This window comes from Hyla sarda, chromosome 8 (genome assembly GCF_029499605.1).
Source record: "Hyla sarda isolate aHylSar1 chromosome 8, aHylSar1.hap1, whole genome shotgun sequence".
Classification (NCBI taxonomy): Eukaryota; Metazoa; Chordata; class Amphibia; order Anura; family Hylidae; genus Hyla; species Hyla sarda.
Window position 1 is genome coordinate 145,922,644 of NC_079196.1, and position 16,810 is coordinate 145,939,453.

General features: G+C 38.2%; 1 protein-coding gene across 1 annotated transcript in view; it reads left to right on the forward strand.

Moving 5' to 3' along the window:
- Positions 1–16,810, forward strand: part of TMEFF2 (transmembrane protein with EGF like and two follistatin like domains 2) — an 896,284-nt gene that overhangs the window by 722,063 nt on the left and 157,411 nt on the right. The window lies entirely within an intron of this gene.

Genomic DNA, 16,810 nt, shown 5'->3' on the forward strand with positions numbered 1-16,810 from the left:
AACTTTTGTAGCGCAGAAGTTTTTATGCATGGTTATCATTTAAAACAGTGTTCAAAACTATGTCCAAAAGAAATAGGAAGAAGCATTCAGTTGTGGTCCCCATACCCTTTAGCAACATATGTGCAGAAATCTACAAATCTAAAACCTGCAAAAGCTACAGTCAATATTTATAAAGTTTATTAAAATATAAAACTATTATCTTGATAAAACTAGAAAGACTGTTACTAATTGTACATTTTATAGATTCATCTCTGGGAAAAACGTGAGGAAGTATGAAATATTTGCCAATATACTAATTCATCAAATATGTCACTCAATTCTAAGTAGGAATAATACATGTATAAATCATATGTGTGTGTATGGTGCTGAGCACTGGGCTCATAGCTTAACAGTTAAAAGGGTACTCCAACGCTTAGACATCTTATCTGTCACGCCCCCTCCCATAGGCTTGATCGCCAGTAATCAGAGCTGGAGCGAACATGCTCCGGGGACTGATTTTAACGGGATGCTGCGTGCAAGATCATGGGGGTCCCCAGCGGCGGGACCTCCGCGATCAGGCATCTTATCCCCTATCCTTTGCATAGGGGATAAGATGTCTAAGCGCCGGAGTACCCCTTTAAGGATGCTGATTGTTAAAGCTGATTGGTCAGGGTTTATTTTGTGTCATGTGCACTATTTCCCACCATACCCCCCTTCCCCCCTCCTGCTAGTTCACTTGCTTATTGAATCTTTTGTGCAACCATTTTTATTATTGTTGTTGGTCACACATGGCCTTATGTAAACAAGTATTTTTTATTTTTTTTCATGGAGCAACCATATTCTAATCCTTCTGTCTAGGCTTGGTGGCCTACTCCCTTGACTGAAAATGAAATAGCAAAAAGTAAACCTGAAAAAATATTAATCATAAAATGTAGACTTAAAGGGGAACTCCGGTGGAATAAAAAAAAAAAAAATAATCAAATCATCTGGTGCCAGGAAGTTAAACAGATTTGTAAATTACTTCCATTAAAAATTCTTAATCCTTCCAGTTCTTATTAGCGGCTGTATACTACAGAGGAAATTCCTTTCTTTTTGGATTTCTTTTCTGTCACGACCACAGTGCTCTCTGCTGACATCTCTGTCCATGTCAGGAATTGTCAAGAGAAGGAGAAAATCCCCAAAGCAAACATATGCTGCTCGGGACAGTTCCTAAAATGGACAAAGGTGTCAGCAGAGTGCACTGCGGTCGTGACAGAAAAGGAATAAAAAAAAAAAAAGAATTTCCTCTGTAGTATACAGTCGCTAATAAGTACTGGAAGGATTAAGAATTTTTAATGGAAGTAATTTACAAATCTGTTCAACTTCCTGACACCAGATGATTTAAAAAAAAAAAAAGGTTTCCACCAGAGTACCCCTTTAAACTTAACTTTTAATTGTGTCATAAAACCATGTACTATTAACAAAAGACCACATAAAGATACCAACACAAATGTGCCCAACCAACCAAAACTCAGGTGCTCCACAATTGCTAAAGTACCACCAACATACTTTGAAGGATACAACAGTATAGGTCAGCATACAAAAAAAAATAAAAAAAAATATATAAACCTGAACAGACTGGGCTCATAGATCCAAGGCTGTAGATAAACAGGGCAAACTGTTGGCCGGGGCTGTGGGCTGATACTCTTGGGCCTTGTGTGGGGCATATCAGGCTTTGTAGCCTTCTCCCATCCTATCAGTTCATATACTTCACATTGAGTTCTAATTATAAAGGATTTCAGCACATTTTACATACTGCATAAAGAGGAATCTGTACAGAAGACCATATATTCCCTGTATAGAATTTTATAATGTTATATTCTGTGAGAAGGGTAAGGGCATTGTGGTTGATGGTCGGTATGTGTCACCAAGGCTCCTGGCATTGGTGAAGTAAGAGCCAATAATTTCCAGTGTCTGTGCTGCGATTCAGACTGACACTGTTGCTGTAGTATGGCTGGAAAGCCAATATGGGACGGCTCTTACTGGGAATAGTCAAGTGTTGGGTGGGGGCCATTCCTCACAATCCAGGCTGCCTTTGGTTGGCCTTAAAGGCAGGCTGCAGTCATCACAATTCTTTAAGTCATTTTAAGAAATGTTATTTTTTTTTACAATTATTTCCTAACACACACAATATAGGTTTCATAGTCTGAAGCAGACATAATCTTTATCAGGCCAAATATTTTAGTTGATTTCCGACTGTTTTGACCCAGCTCAGTGACCTCTGACTTTAATCTTTAATAGTTGATGTTTCCATGGTAAATCTTCAGAACGGTTTAGTCAATAAATTCTGAAACATATCTGTTTCAGTTCATCTAAAAGGCCATGTTAACCATGGATATTGTAAAGTAAAAAAAACAAAAAACACTGTTACTTATTTTACTTTACAGTATATGGTTACTTTTAATTCTAAACTTATAAAATGAAATATTTAAAATATTAAAATGAAACAAATAATATAATCAGAAATGAGTGAATAAAATAAGTTAAATAAGTTAAAGTAAAATTAATACAAAAAATATAGCATTTTCTCATATAAACTGAAATATCTAAATTATGCAAAAGTTGGATTGGCTTCTATTAAAGGGTAAATAGTTCTGTAGGGTAATATGTTCAGTGCTCATAATAGAGAGGATCATTCTCCAATCGATCTCTTTCAAATACAAATGGCCATTCCAGTGAGGAGGTCTTGCAACAAAAGATCTTTTCAGGAGCAGTGGGGTGAAATGCATCTTAGTTGGTCCAATTTCTAGACATTATTACAGGCCCAAAGTCACATCAATTCCTTGCCATCTGTTTTATAAAGAACCCAGGGATTCATTTATACCACCACAATATTGAAAATGACACCCTCTGGCTATATTGGGTCATTAGACATAGGACTCCCAGCAGATGACATTAAACAACATAAATTGTCAGTCTGTTGGACCGCTCAGTATCATGGCAATGACTATAGCACACGCCATTAGATACCTGATTATGAATGTTCTATATAACATAAAACAACTAATGCAGAATATAGTTCTGACCAACAAAGACAGAAGAAATCATTTTCTATTGACCACAGTTCAAAGATTTGAAACATACTTAAAAATAATAAGCACTATAGTGTAAGGTATGATAGATCTCCCAAGGTTAAGTGGTGAATGTCTCCAGAAATCAACAAGTTTAAGCTCCCTCTAGGATCTAAATGCTCTATATAAACTAAAAGGAAAATAAAAGCACCAAAGAGCTAATGTTTGAAAAAAAAAAAGCTAAATTATAGATCCGTAGGTATACTAATATTAACACATTTCTTAAATATTTGTGACACCCCTTCTGTTTAAGGTAGAAGGGTATGTTGCTTATTGGTGGTGGAGAAGGACAACTGGATAATTGCCCAAGGAACCCATTTCCAAGGGCAAGTTAGTTTTCACCAAACAACTCCTTTAAGTTGGCTAAAGAAAGAGAAGAAATTATGTAAAGAAGAACACAGGGAAAATATTTTATGTTTTATTTTTTGCTTATTTGGTTCAGCATAGGCTATTATTAGAAAATTATGTAGAGTTTCTAGTTTATTATGCTTTGTCTTACCTGATGTAGCAGGCATGGGTAGGCTCCATTTTGAATGTAAATCCATTTTAGAAATGGTTCTATAATACTGCCCACATTTCCCATATAGCCTTTGACATTTGTGGTGGTTGATCACTGTATAGGTCATCTAATCAGGCTGCTAGTGCTAGAAGTTACCCAGGTCAACTCATAAGTTGCTTGAACTCAGTTCACATTATGTTCAATGTTGATGCATATTCTTGTTTCATTTGTGTTTTTTAGAGAAATATTGCCATGAGGCAAAAGTGATTTGACCGATAATCACAATTAAGATGTAATATAAAGATCTCAAAGGGGTACTCTTGTGGAAAACTTTTTTTTTTCAACTGGTGCAAGAAAGTTAAACAGATTTGTATATTACATCTATTAAAAAATCTTAATCCTTCCAGTACTTATTAGCTGCTGAATACTACAGAGGAAATGGTTTTCTTTTTGGAACACAGAGCTCTCTGCTGACATCATGACCACAGTGCCCTCTGCTGACATCTGAGTCCATTTTAAGAACTGTCCCCATAAAATCCCCATAGCAAACATATGCTGCTCTGGACAGTTCCTAAAATGGACAGAGATGTCAGCAGAGAGCACTGTGGTCATGATGTCAGCAGAAAGCTCTGTGTTCCAAAAAGAAAACCATTTCCTCTGTAGTATACAGACCCTAAAAAGTACTGGAAAGATTAAGATTTTTTAATAGAAGTAATTTACAAATCTGTTTAACTTTCTGGCACCAGTTGATTTAAAAAAAAAAAAGTTTTCCACGGGAGTACCCCTTTATGGATGTGTTCGCACATTTCTACTGCATTTTTTACAAGTTTCTACTGCATTTTGGAAGTTTTTTTTTAATGATTTTACAAAATAGTGGTAAAACTGCCACTGAAAAAATGCAGCAAGGAACAAAATGTGTGAACACAGCCTAAGGGAGTTGTATATCTATTATATGTCTTGATCCCATATACATAGCAGCAACATACAGAAAAAGCAGGAAGGTGTCTGTGAGCTAGCAGGTGCAATTATATAGGATGATGTCATCCTTTAGGTTATAGGAAGTCAGTTGACCCAGGGCTTTACTTACTTTTCACATATTAAGCAGACTGATGATCACATGATCTAATTAGAGATTGCATCAGAAGAGAAACAGGCCTTAAAGTGTCTCAATAGGGGTAAGGGTGTTTGGGGAGTAAAGGGTGAGCACATATGTGGGTTTAAAAAGTAAAGACTATTTATTCTAAAATGATAAAACATTAGCTGCTCCAGCTACAGGGCCCTTGTGGTGAGGATGCAGAATAGACTTATAAAATACTTGTTACACTATGCGCTCCGGCCTAAAAAGCTGGGCTTGAGTGCATAGTCGCCTTACCTTCTGCTGCTGACGGGGCTGGGACTCGCATCGCGGGACGTGCCCGCATGCGAGCCCCAGTCCGTCACTCTCCGGGTGTTTCTCCTGCCTCCATCTATCTGCTCCGGCCCGCGTGTCCCCGTCCCTTAGGGCGTGCGCACAGCGGAGCTTTAAGATTTAAAGGGCCAGTACGCTCATTAGTGTAACCACCTGTGGCTTGTTTATAAATTCCTCCACCCTCCTCAGTTCTCTGCCGGATCTTTGTTGCCTTGTGCCCTAGAGAAAGTGTTCCATTGTATTGCCTTGCCGTGTACCAGATCTCCTGCTCTTGTGACTTTACCTTGCTCCTCTGCCGCCTGCCTACTGAACTCCTGATACGTCCTGACTATGCTACTGTGCCGCCTGCCCTGACCTACTGCTATCCAGACTACGAGTTGCCTCATCCCTCCTGTGCCTTGCATTTCCTCAGCCACCTGTGTGGTCAAGCCGTGCCAGGGGTAGCGACCTGGGTGTCGCCTGCAGTTGCAAGACTGTTTTGTGGCAGGCTCTGCGTAAGACCAGCGGCACCTTAGACTCTGCTCCCTGGTATGGTCCGAGTCATCTGCCACACAGGTCCAGCGGATCCACATACACCGGAGTTCCTGTCTTCAGAAACGTGAGTGTTACAATACTAACAGTTATGAGGGTCTATGACTGTCAGGAACTGGACAGGTATGCAGGGAGGACACGGGTAGTGGATCCTCTGTGCCAGAGAGGTGATGGCGTGGGCCGTACCTGGGGAACAGAATCTAAGGGATTACTGGTTTTCACCAGAGCCCGCCGCAAAGCAGGATGGACTTGCTGCGGCAGGTAACCCCCAGGTTGTTCCACCCGGTAGCGACTCTGACAGCTGAGACAGGCGCGGAACACAAGGACAAGGCAAAGGCAAGGTCGGACGTAGCAGAGGGGCAGGCGGCAACGGTTCGTAGCCAGGGGCAACAGCAAGGGTCTGGATACACAGGTAATAGGCTCACATTAAACGCTTTCACTGGCACAAATGCAACAAGATCCGGCGAGAACAGGAAGGGGAAGTGGGTATTTAAGTGTAGGGAGTGATTGGAACTAATTGGGCCAGACACCAATTAATGGTGCACTGGCCCTTTAAATCTGAGAGACACGGAGCGCAGGACCGCGCGTGTCGGGACTGAGCAGACGGAGGATGGGGCCAGTAACAGAACGGGATGCGACCCGCGAGCAGGCACGTCCCGCCACGCGGATCGCATCCCCGCCGGGGGAATCCGAGCAGCGCTCCCAGTCAGTGAGTCAGACCGGGGCACTGCGACCAGGAGGACAACACCGCTAGCGCTCCGGGGGAGGAGAGGGACCCGTAGCGCTCAGCGTTACAATGACCCCTTGATAAAATTGCCAATTACTGGAAACCACCTGTAAATAAAAATTACATATATAGCAGGCAAAGATTTCATGTGTCTCAATTTATCGGTTATATTTCAGTAGCTGATTTCTGAAAAGAAAATTGTGTAGAGAAAAATTCACTAAAATTTTCTGTACAAAGTTCATGCCAGCATATGAGTACTCAATCCTGTGGATGAAAAGGTTTATGCACTGCTCACCCTTTGTTGTCCTGCAATCTTTGTTGTCCTGCCACCTAGTGCCCATTTTTTCATTCACATTAAAAACATATAAAGATTGAGAATTATAACAGCAAGTAAATAGCAAAGTGTCATAAGGAACAATATATTAAAAGTTTAGTTTGGTGACAGGTACTCTTTAATGGGTGGCCATGATGAGAGGTATAGATTTGTACGTAGTTGTTGTATAGCTGGCCAGCCGAGGATGTAGATGCTTGCTCTGGATAAGCGGCTCACAGACTGGAGTGCCATTAATCTCCAAATTCCTTGTGGGGGAGGTGATTCCCATTGTATAGCTGACCAGCTGAGCAGAGGATGTAGATGCTTGCTGTGGATAAGCAGACTGTTTCTCTTCTGATGCAATCTCTTTTTTTGGACTTTTGAGTGTTTGTGGTATTTTTTGCAATATATGGTTAACTTCAGTGTACTTCAGCTTGGTTCCGTGAGCTGCACTACGCCTTTTCATTCAGGATGAAATAAGAGTAATGAAACACATACTGATGATGCAGCTTTGATGGAAAGATGCAAAGTGCTGTATAATGGTGGTATGTGTGAATATGGACAAATCAAAAACAAAAATAGAGTACTTCTTAAAGCTATGGCATAACTTGTGCTTCATCAGTTAAAACTTGATCATTCTTGGGTCTAACCATCTGTGGCCAAGGTCTATGTTAAAATGAAAAAAAATAGCTCAATGCGTCTTTGTGTATTGAACCTGTAATAGCATTAAACTAAGCAGAAAAAATCTTTACCAGCCACATCTCAATAGCAGCTTGAGGATTTCTTACTGTTTAAGAAGCACAGATCTGAACAAAAGTCCTCTTTTTGGAACATAGGTGGGAATTTATTAAGACTGGTGTTTCTCACAACAGTCTTATGTAAAGTCATGCTGGCTTGCTATTCACTTATTTATTTAGAGGCCCACGCCTCTGAATAAATCAGGGATGTCAGCGGCGGCCTGTGCACCACACTTTAAAATCTTCGATCTATTTCCAAGCTAATGTAGATTTCAATTTAAGCTAGCCCTCTACAGTGAACTGTAATTAATTTGGTGTTGCTGGAGACCACGCCCCCTTTTAAGCATGCTTTACATTAAGCTCAGTCCACTTGGCAAGCTTGATGTTATAAATTCCTCCAATTATTTTTTTTAAAGAAGCATAAGATAAGGTAACACATTTTTTACCTAAGATAATGCTAGTAACGAAAAATAAAAAGAATAAATACCGGCGCTAAAAAGGGAATAAATATTTACTAAATAAAAAATATATATGAATAAAAAATACAATAAGTAGCACAAGTGGGGTAAAATCAGAAGCGGGGTGGAACAGAAGATATGGTGTTGGATAGGTGCTGTTATTCCAAGAAGGGGTGTTTTCTGAGAGGAAGGGCAGGGTAAATGCAGCCACACAGGGGACATTAATAAGCGGTGCCATGCTAGTAACGAAAAATAAACTATTTCTTGGGAACCTCAATGGGAATATCAATAAAAATGTATTACTAGTTTGGAAAGAAGCAGTATCCACTAAAATTATGGAAATAGCAGCTACTCCACTCAAGTGGTTGTCTTAAACACTTAATCAGAAGGTATAATCTTAGCATAGTTAGGACTTATGTATAGTGTTGAGCGGCATAGGCCATATCCGAATTTGCGATATTTCGCGAATATATGGACGAATATTCGTCATATATTCGCTAAATTCGCATATTCGTAATATTCGCGTTTTATTTTCGCACATGCGAAAAATGCGCCCATGCGAAAATTAGCATATGCGAAAATTAGCATAAAAAATTAACATAAGCAAAAAATTTGCATATGCGAAAATTAGCATATGCAAATTTTCGCATGTGCGAAAAGTCGCACGCCAGTCTCAAACAGTAGTATTAGAGCCTTCTTAACATCACACAAGCTGGAAGCAGTGAGGGATGATCACTGTGATGTGTACTGTGAAAAAAAAAAAACAATATTCGTAATTACGAATATATAGCGCTACATTCGCGAATATTCGCAAATTCGCGAATATGCGATATTCGCTAATAAAATTCGCATTGCGAATATTCGCGAGCAACACTACTTATGTACTCCTGAGCCACAGGGAAATACTACTTACCATACTACTGTGGTGTAGGCACAGGGGCATAACTGTAAGGGGTGCAGAGGGGAACGCATGCAGAATCAATCTGCCACATACATAAACACCAGTATATTAAATGATGCAGAGCAGATAAGGGACCCTATTACATATTTTGCATTTGGGCTACATGAGCTACAAGTTATTCCTTCTGCATAGGCACACTTTGTGCTGCCATTTGGTGCCTTCTAATATAATACACACATTCTCCATACTACGGTGTCCAAAAGAGCATTCCATCATTTTTTCTTATCTCAGTTGGAAGCTCATATGGTGATGTTTGTAGGAAATGTGTTATGGCCCAAATCTTAGTATAAGTTCACAAAGTAAAATTGGAAAAAATGCAATGACGAAAGATTGTCCCCTATTGTCATTGCTACGAATGTTCATTATTTTAATAGCAATTAGTACAAAAGGGTCTAGTCAGCCATGAAAAGAATGAACATATTTGCACTTTCTTTATATCTGTCTAATCTGTTTTATTTATTTAACCTGCCTTCATAACATCTATAATAGGCCTTGTACATCAACAATGTAGTGTGAACCCTGGCAGAGGCCCTCGCAAAGGTTGCATGTTTTTCCATTGTCACAGGGCTGTAGCAGTAAATAAAAACCCCTGATTTGTTCTACACGTTTGAGCATTAGAAATGCAATGAACTCTTCACAGCAAGAGGGCAAGTGGACACATTTTAAGCAGCATATCTTCTAACTGGCATTTTAGCTGTCATATTTTATTGAGAATTCACAGGAGCAGTAAATACAGGAACAGCTTAGTAAATCCATCAGTGCTATCAGTCCATAATACAAGGATGAAATTATCATTAGTTTCATGGACACTGTAAAATCTTCCAGGCAGTTGTGATGCTTTAAAAACTGACATGGAGTCAGCAGGTGCAATTCTTGGATCTTAAAAAGCCATATACTACATTGGAAAGTCCTTGCTTTTGTACTTTATGTGAGACGCAGATGGTAAACAGAAGATTAAATCTATTTATCTGCTCACATTTAGATTTGCAGACTTATTTCTCACTTGTCTCCATAGAATGTACAAAATGTTCCATACGCTAAGAACTGTAGAAAACCGGAGCATAAATGTTGGTGGATGTGTTCATTTATTCATATTTATAATATCATGTGATTTTCTCTGAGTTTATTAGATTCATTTATTGTATATATATATATATATATACTGAGTCGTTACAATTATCTTTATTGCATCCGGTATTAGTTTTTCAAAGATTATGTACTCTTACATTTGCTTAAGTATATATATCTATTTTAAAGGGGTACTCTGGCGCTTAGACATCTTATCCCCTATCGAAAGGATAGGGGATAAGATGCCTGATCGCTGGGGACTCCCGTGATCTTGCACGCCTCACCCCGTTTATAATTAGTCTCTGGAGGGTGTTCGCTCCGGGTCTGATTACTGTCGATCACGGGGCCGGAGCGTTGTGACATCACGCTCCGCCCCCTCAATGCAAGCCTATGGGAGGGGGCGTGACAGCTGTGATCGACAGTAATCAGAACTGGAGTAAACACGCTCCGGCAACTTATTTTAAACGGGGTGCGGTGTGCAAGATCACGGGGGTTCCCAGCGGCGGGACCCTAATGATCAGGCATCTTATCCCCTATCCTTTGGATAGGGAATAAGATGTCTAAGCGCTGGAGTACCCCTTTAACATTTGAGAAAGTTGTAGACTCAATGTCCTCTTCAGTCTGGTACAGAAACATTATTTCACTACATTAACCATGAAATATATGAAGGAAATGAGACAACAAACTTTTTAAGCCAGGCCAGGCTTTCTAAAAAAAAAAAAAAAAAATAACTTTTCCCATTTATTATGTTAAACAATTAAAATTAACATCAATGAAAGAGCAATCAATAAAATAATCGTCTGTGAAAGCCTGAACTATTAACACTTCATGTTGTTTATGCAGCATAATGAACACAATGCCAGAAGTGCTGTTTTTTTTTGTCACCTGACCTCCGAAAACAATCAGATAAAAAGTAATAAATAGTATGTACCTTTATAATGATTTGCCAAATGTAGTGGACACAGCTCACCCTCTTGCCCTCACCACGACATGGACAGGACCGGACCCCAGTCCAGGAAAATTGCAAAGAACGAGGTAAAGTCCAGCGTGGTTAGTTCAAGCAATGCAAAACGATTTATTCAACTATCAGTCAACATGGATGACAGGTCATCCTGTCATCCATGTTGGCTGATTGCTGAATAAATCTTTGGCATTGCTTAAACTAACCACGCTGGGTTTTTCCTCATTCTTTACCTTTAAAATGGTATAAATAGAAACTGCAACTTACCATACAAAAAAACAAAGATGCAGAATCTTATGACAAAAAACAATTTTATTTGAAACTTAACAATGCGGAGTGTGGAGTGTATTATATATTTAACCAGGAATGTTTCCGATCATTCATCACTCTATATTGAACTTAAGACACAAGTGTTGGTTAGAATTTTGTAATCAACCTACATCGGTTAAAGGGGTGCTCCCATGGAAAACTTTTTTTTTTTTTTAATCAACTGATGCCAGAAAGTTAAACAGATTTGTAAATCCCTTCTATTAAAAAATCTTGATCCTTCCAGTACTTTTTAGAAGCTGTATACTAAAGTGAAATCTAAAAAGAAATGCATTTCCTCTGATGTCATGACCACAGTGCTCTCTGCTGACCTCTGCTGTCCATTTTAGGAACTTTCCAGAGCAGAGGAAAATCCCCATACCAAACATATGCTGCTCTGGACAGTTCCTAAAATGGACAGCAGAGGTCAGCGGAGAGCATTGTGGTCATGACATCAGAGGAAATGCATTTCTTTTTTTGGATTTCACTTTAATATACAGCTTCTAAAAAGTACTGGAAGGATTAAGATTTTTTAATAGAAGTGATTTACAAATCTGTTTAACTTTCTGGCACCAGTTGATTTAAAAAAAATGTACTGAAAGATATTTCTGGTATTAAAAAGGAGCTACAAGAGATGATGGGGTATAATTGGAACAGCCACAGACCTAATCATCTGGGATACCTGTAAGGCCTTTCTCCGAGGTACATAAAAAAACATATATATATATATATATAGATATATATATATATATAGATATATATATATATATATATATTATAAAAATATATGGGGAAAAAAATCAATAATCTTGAAAACAATGAGAGAGAGGTGGGTATCACTAAAAGTTGATGTTTATTAGGGGTTAATGAAAGTAGAAAAAGAAAAAAATCAAGGATGTGTTATCTAAATTATGCAGCAGCTTATTTTTTTGATAGGGGAGTGGTTAAAAAGAAAAAGATATTAGTGATCCTTCTAGAGAGAACAGGGTGGCTTGCATCATGGCACAAAAAATATGAAAAACTGTTAATCTCTTAAGGGCATACCTGTACGGACGGTCCCGGTATTTAAAATGGGGTCACCCCGTGACCCCGTGTCATACGGGGTCGGTCCCGATGGGACCCTGGGCTAATAGCATGCGGCACCGATGGTTGTGCCGCGCGCTATTAACCCTTTAGACCTTTGATCGCTGCGTCTAAAATGAAAGCTTCCCGGCAGCTCAGTCGGGCTGATAAAATCGCGATGTCCCGATCAGCTAGGACGCGAGTGGAGACCCCCTTACCTTGCACCATCGTGTCCGATTGGCATTTGATTGCTCCAAGGCTGAGATACAGGCTTAAGCAATCGACCGCCTATAACACTGATCCATGCAAAGCTATGGATTTGCAGGGATGAGTGTAAAATATCAGTGTGTGCAATGTTATAGCCCTCTATGGGAGCTATAACACTGCAAAAATAGTGAAAAAAAAAGTTAAGGTCATTTAACCCCTTCCCTAATAAAAGTTTGAATCATCCCCCCTTTTCCCATAAAAAACAAAACTGTGTAAATAAAAATAAACATATGTGGTATCGCCGCGTGCGGATATGTCTGAACTATAAAAATATATTGTTAATTAAACCTCACGGTCAATGGCGTACGCACCCAAAAATTCCAAAGTCCAAAATAGCATATAAACTTCATATAAAAAGCGAACAAAAATTCCAATCAATACAAAAATGGTACCAATAAAAACGGGGAAAAAATGAGCCCTCATACCGACCTGTACGCGGGAAAATAAAAAAGTTATAGGGGTCAGAAGATGATCATTTTTTATGTATACATTTTCCTGCATGTAGTTATGATTTTTTTCAGAAGTAGGACAAAATCAAACCTATATAAGTAGGGTATAATATTAACCGTATTGACATACAGAATACAGATAAGGTGTCATTTTTACCAAAAAATGCACTGCGTAGAAACGGAAGCCCCCAAAAGTTACAAAATGGAATTTTCATTCCATTTTGTTGCACAATGAATTTTTTTCCATTTCGCCATGGATTTTTTGGTAAAATGACTAATGTCACTGAAAAGTAGAATTGGTGGCGCAAAAAATAAGCCATCATATGGAATTTTATGCGCAAAATTGAAAGTGTTATGATTTTTAGAAGGTGATGAGGAAAAAATGAAAATGCAAAAATGGAAAAAACCTGCGTCCTTAAGGGGTTAAAAGGCAAAACATAAAGTTCTATTTCTATACTGAATGCGGACATCAAGCTTTTGGCCGAGTTTTTGCGAAACATTTAGCATATGTCAAACTATATCTCCTTCATGGGGATCAGAATGTTTTTTATACACTGAAATAAAATGTTTTAGACTAAGTTTTCACTTGTTTTCAATTTTTTTTTGCAAAAATCGCAATGAAAACACCCATTCTGCTGCATGGCTTTTTTTTTTGTTTGTTTAAAAAATATTTAGTAATTATTTCAGGAAAACAATGTAAAAGAGCAACAAGAAATACCAGCAGAATGCTTGGATGTATAGGGAGAGGTATAAGCAGTAGAAAGAGAGAAATGCTCATGCCGCTGTACAGAACACTGGTGAGACCTCATTTGGGGTATTGTGCGCAGTACTGGAGGCCGTATCTCCAGAAGGATATAGATAATCTAAAGAGAGTTCAGAGAAGAGCTACTAAACTAGGACATGGATTGCAGGATAAAACTTACCAGGAAAGGTTAAAGGACCTTAACATGTATAGCTTGGAAGAAAGAAGAGACAGAGGTGATACGATAGTGACTTTTAAATACAAAAAGGGAATCAACACAGTAAAGGAGGAGAGCATATTTAGCCTCTTAAGGACTCAGCGTTTTTCCATTTTTGCATTTTCATTTTTTCCTCATCACCTTCTAAAAATCATAACGCTTTAAATTTTGCATCTAAAATTCCATATTATGGCTTATTTTTTGCACCACTAATTCTACTTTGTAGTGACATTAGTCATTTTACCAAAATATCCACGGCAAAGTAGAAAAAAATTCATTGTGTGACAAAATTGAATAAAAAATTCCATTTTGTAACTTTTGGGGGTTTCTGTTTCTACACAGTGCATTTTTCGGTAAAAATGACATCTTATCTTTATTCTTCAGGTCCATATGGTTAAAATGATACCCTACTTATAAAGGTTTGATTTTGTATTACTTCTAAAAAAAACGGGCCGGGTTTTGAGGGCTCATTTTTTGCGCTGTGATCTGAAGTTTTTATCGGCACCATTTTTATATTGATCAGACTTTTTAATCGCTTTTTATTCATATTTTCATGATATAAAAAGTGACCAAAAATACGCTATTTTGGACTTAGGAATTTTTTTGCGCGTACGCCATTGACTGTGCAGTTTAATTAATTATATATTTTCATAGTTCAGACATTTCTGCACGCGGCGATACCACATATGTTTATTTTTATTTACACAGTTTTGTTTTTATTTAAATGGGAAAAGGGGGATGATTCTTACTTTTATTAGGGAAGGTGTTAAATGATCTTTATTAACTTTTTTTTTACACTTTTTTTTTGCAGTGCTATAGCCCTCCCTGGTGGCTATTTCACTGCACATACCAATCTCATACACAGATCCCAGCCATGCATTAACATGGCAAAGATCAGTGTAATCGGTGGTCTATTGCTCAAGCCTGAAGGCTTGGAGCAATCAAGCGCCGATCGGACTAGACGGAGGCAGGTGAGGGGACCTCCGTTCGTGTTCTAGATGTCAGAAGAGAGCACTGTGCTCGTGATATCAGCAGAGAGCTCTGTGTTCCAAAAATAAAATAATTTCCTCTGTAGTATTCAGCAGCTAATAAGTACTGGAAGGTTTAAGATTTTTTTAATAGAAGTAATTTACAAATCTGTTTAACTTTCTGGCACCAGTTGATTAAGAAAAAAAAAATAAAGGTTTCCACCGGAGTACCCCTTTAAGCATGCATGGGATAAGCATAAGGCTATCCTTCATATAAGATAGGGCCAGGGACTATTGATAGGATTCAGATTATTGGGCAGACTAAATGGGCCAAATGGTTCTTATATGCCACCACATTCTATGTTTCTATGTTTAGCTGCAAGTCAATAGGGAACTGCAAAATGCCATATCCACTTGGCGTTTTTCAGTATGGTGTTTTTTTAATTCGTTTGCCATTTTTCAGCTATTTTGGTCTATTTGGTCTCCCTTTTGTCTCGAAAACGACCTCTTGTTGAGACTTTGTTGAGGCGTTTTTGGGGAAAATCTTGGCATTTTCTTCCATAGATGTCTATGGGACTGAAAAATGCCAAGAAAAACACCATGTGGGTTTTAACTTTGGCATTTTTGCAGAAGTTTTTTATTCTTTTTGGACTGTAACGATCCAAAAAAAGGGATGGAGATACGTTTTTTTATTATTTCTTTAAAAAAAAATTTTTAAAAGATACAGTAGGGATGAAAAATTTGTATTTTAACAAAAGTTATATTTTTTAGAACTACATTTTTATTAATATTTAAACATTTATGTGGGCAGGCAGGGGCATAAAAGTTTAGCCGGCAATACTAAATATTTATTAAGGGGCCATTTAATTGTAAAAATAATATATTTTTTATAACTGATTTTGTGAAACTGTTTAATAGTTATGTACTTAATTATGTGTTTAATTGTGTGTGTTTTTTACTTTTTTTCTTTATTTTTTTAATTTTTAGATACTACAACTAATACTCCTAGCATGGAACATACTGTTCCATACTGGGAGCTGTAGTACCTGTCCTTATAGTCAGATCGCCCCGGGTGTCACTCCCGACACCCGGGCCATTGCGATCCTCCTGTATAATGTATAAAAGCCAGCGGCATAGCCGCACTTCTCCGCTCCCCTACACTGTACTGTATTCTTCTATGATGTGAAGTTCTCTTCACATCACAGATTCATATTTGCCACTCAGAGCTGTGATTAGCCAGATGATGTCAGCCAATCACTGCTCTCAGTAGCATATAACAATCTCTGATGTGAACATAACTTCACATCACAGAAGGATACAGGGTGGGCAGTGAACCAGAGAAGTGTGGCTGTGCCGCCGGCTTCTATAGCTTATACAGAAGGATCGCAACGAGTGTCAGGAGTGACACCTGGGGCGATCTGTCTATATAAGTACATGTACTACAGTCTGTTCCATGCTGGGAGTAGTAATAGTACCAAAAAAAAAAAAAAGAAGTAAAAAAACACTTTATACAAAAACCTTATTAAACACATAATTAAAATTCATTACTAATAAAAAGTTTAACAAAATTAATTATAAAAAAATTTATTATTTTTACAATTAAATTGCCCCTTTATATATATTTTTTTTATATGGTCAGCTACATTTTTATGTCCCTGTTTAAATATTAATAAAAATTTTGTTCTAAAAAATATTCATTTCGTTAAATACAAATGCAATGGCGTTTTTTCTGGCATTCACAGGAAAAAACGCCAAACAAAAAACACAAGTGGAAACTTAGCCTTAGGGGTTTTTCATGACATTCAGATCAGATCGGGGTCTGGCTCCCACTCCATCCTGTCATTAGATATTTCATAGGTGTTTCACAGGGTGGAGTGGGAGTTCTTATAGGCAACGATGAGGAAAATGGGATTTGGAGAGATTATATCCAAATGGTTAGAATTAGAGATGAGCAAATTTACAGTAAATTTGATTTGTCACAAACTTCTTGGCTCGGCAGTTTATGACTTATCCTGCATAAATTAGTTCAGCTTTCAGGTGCTCCCGT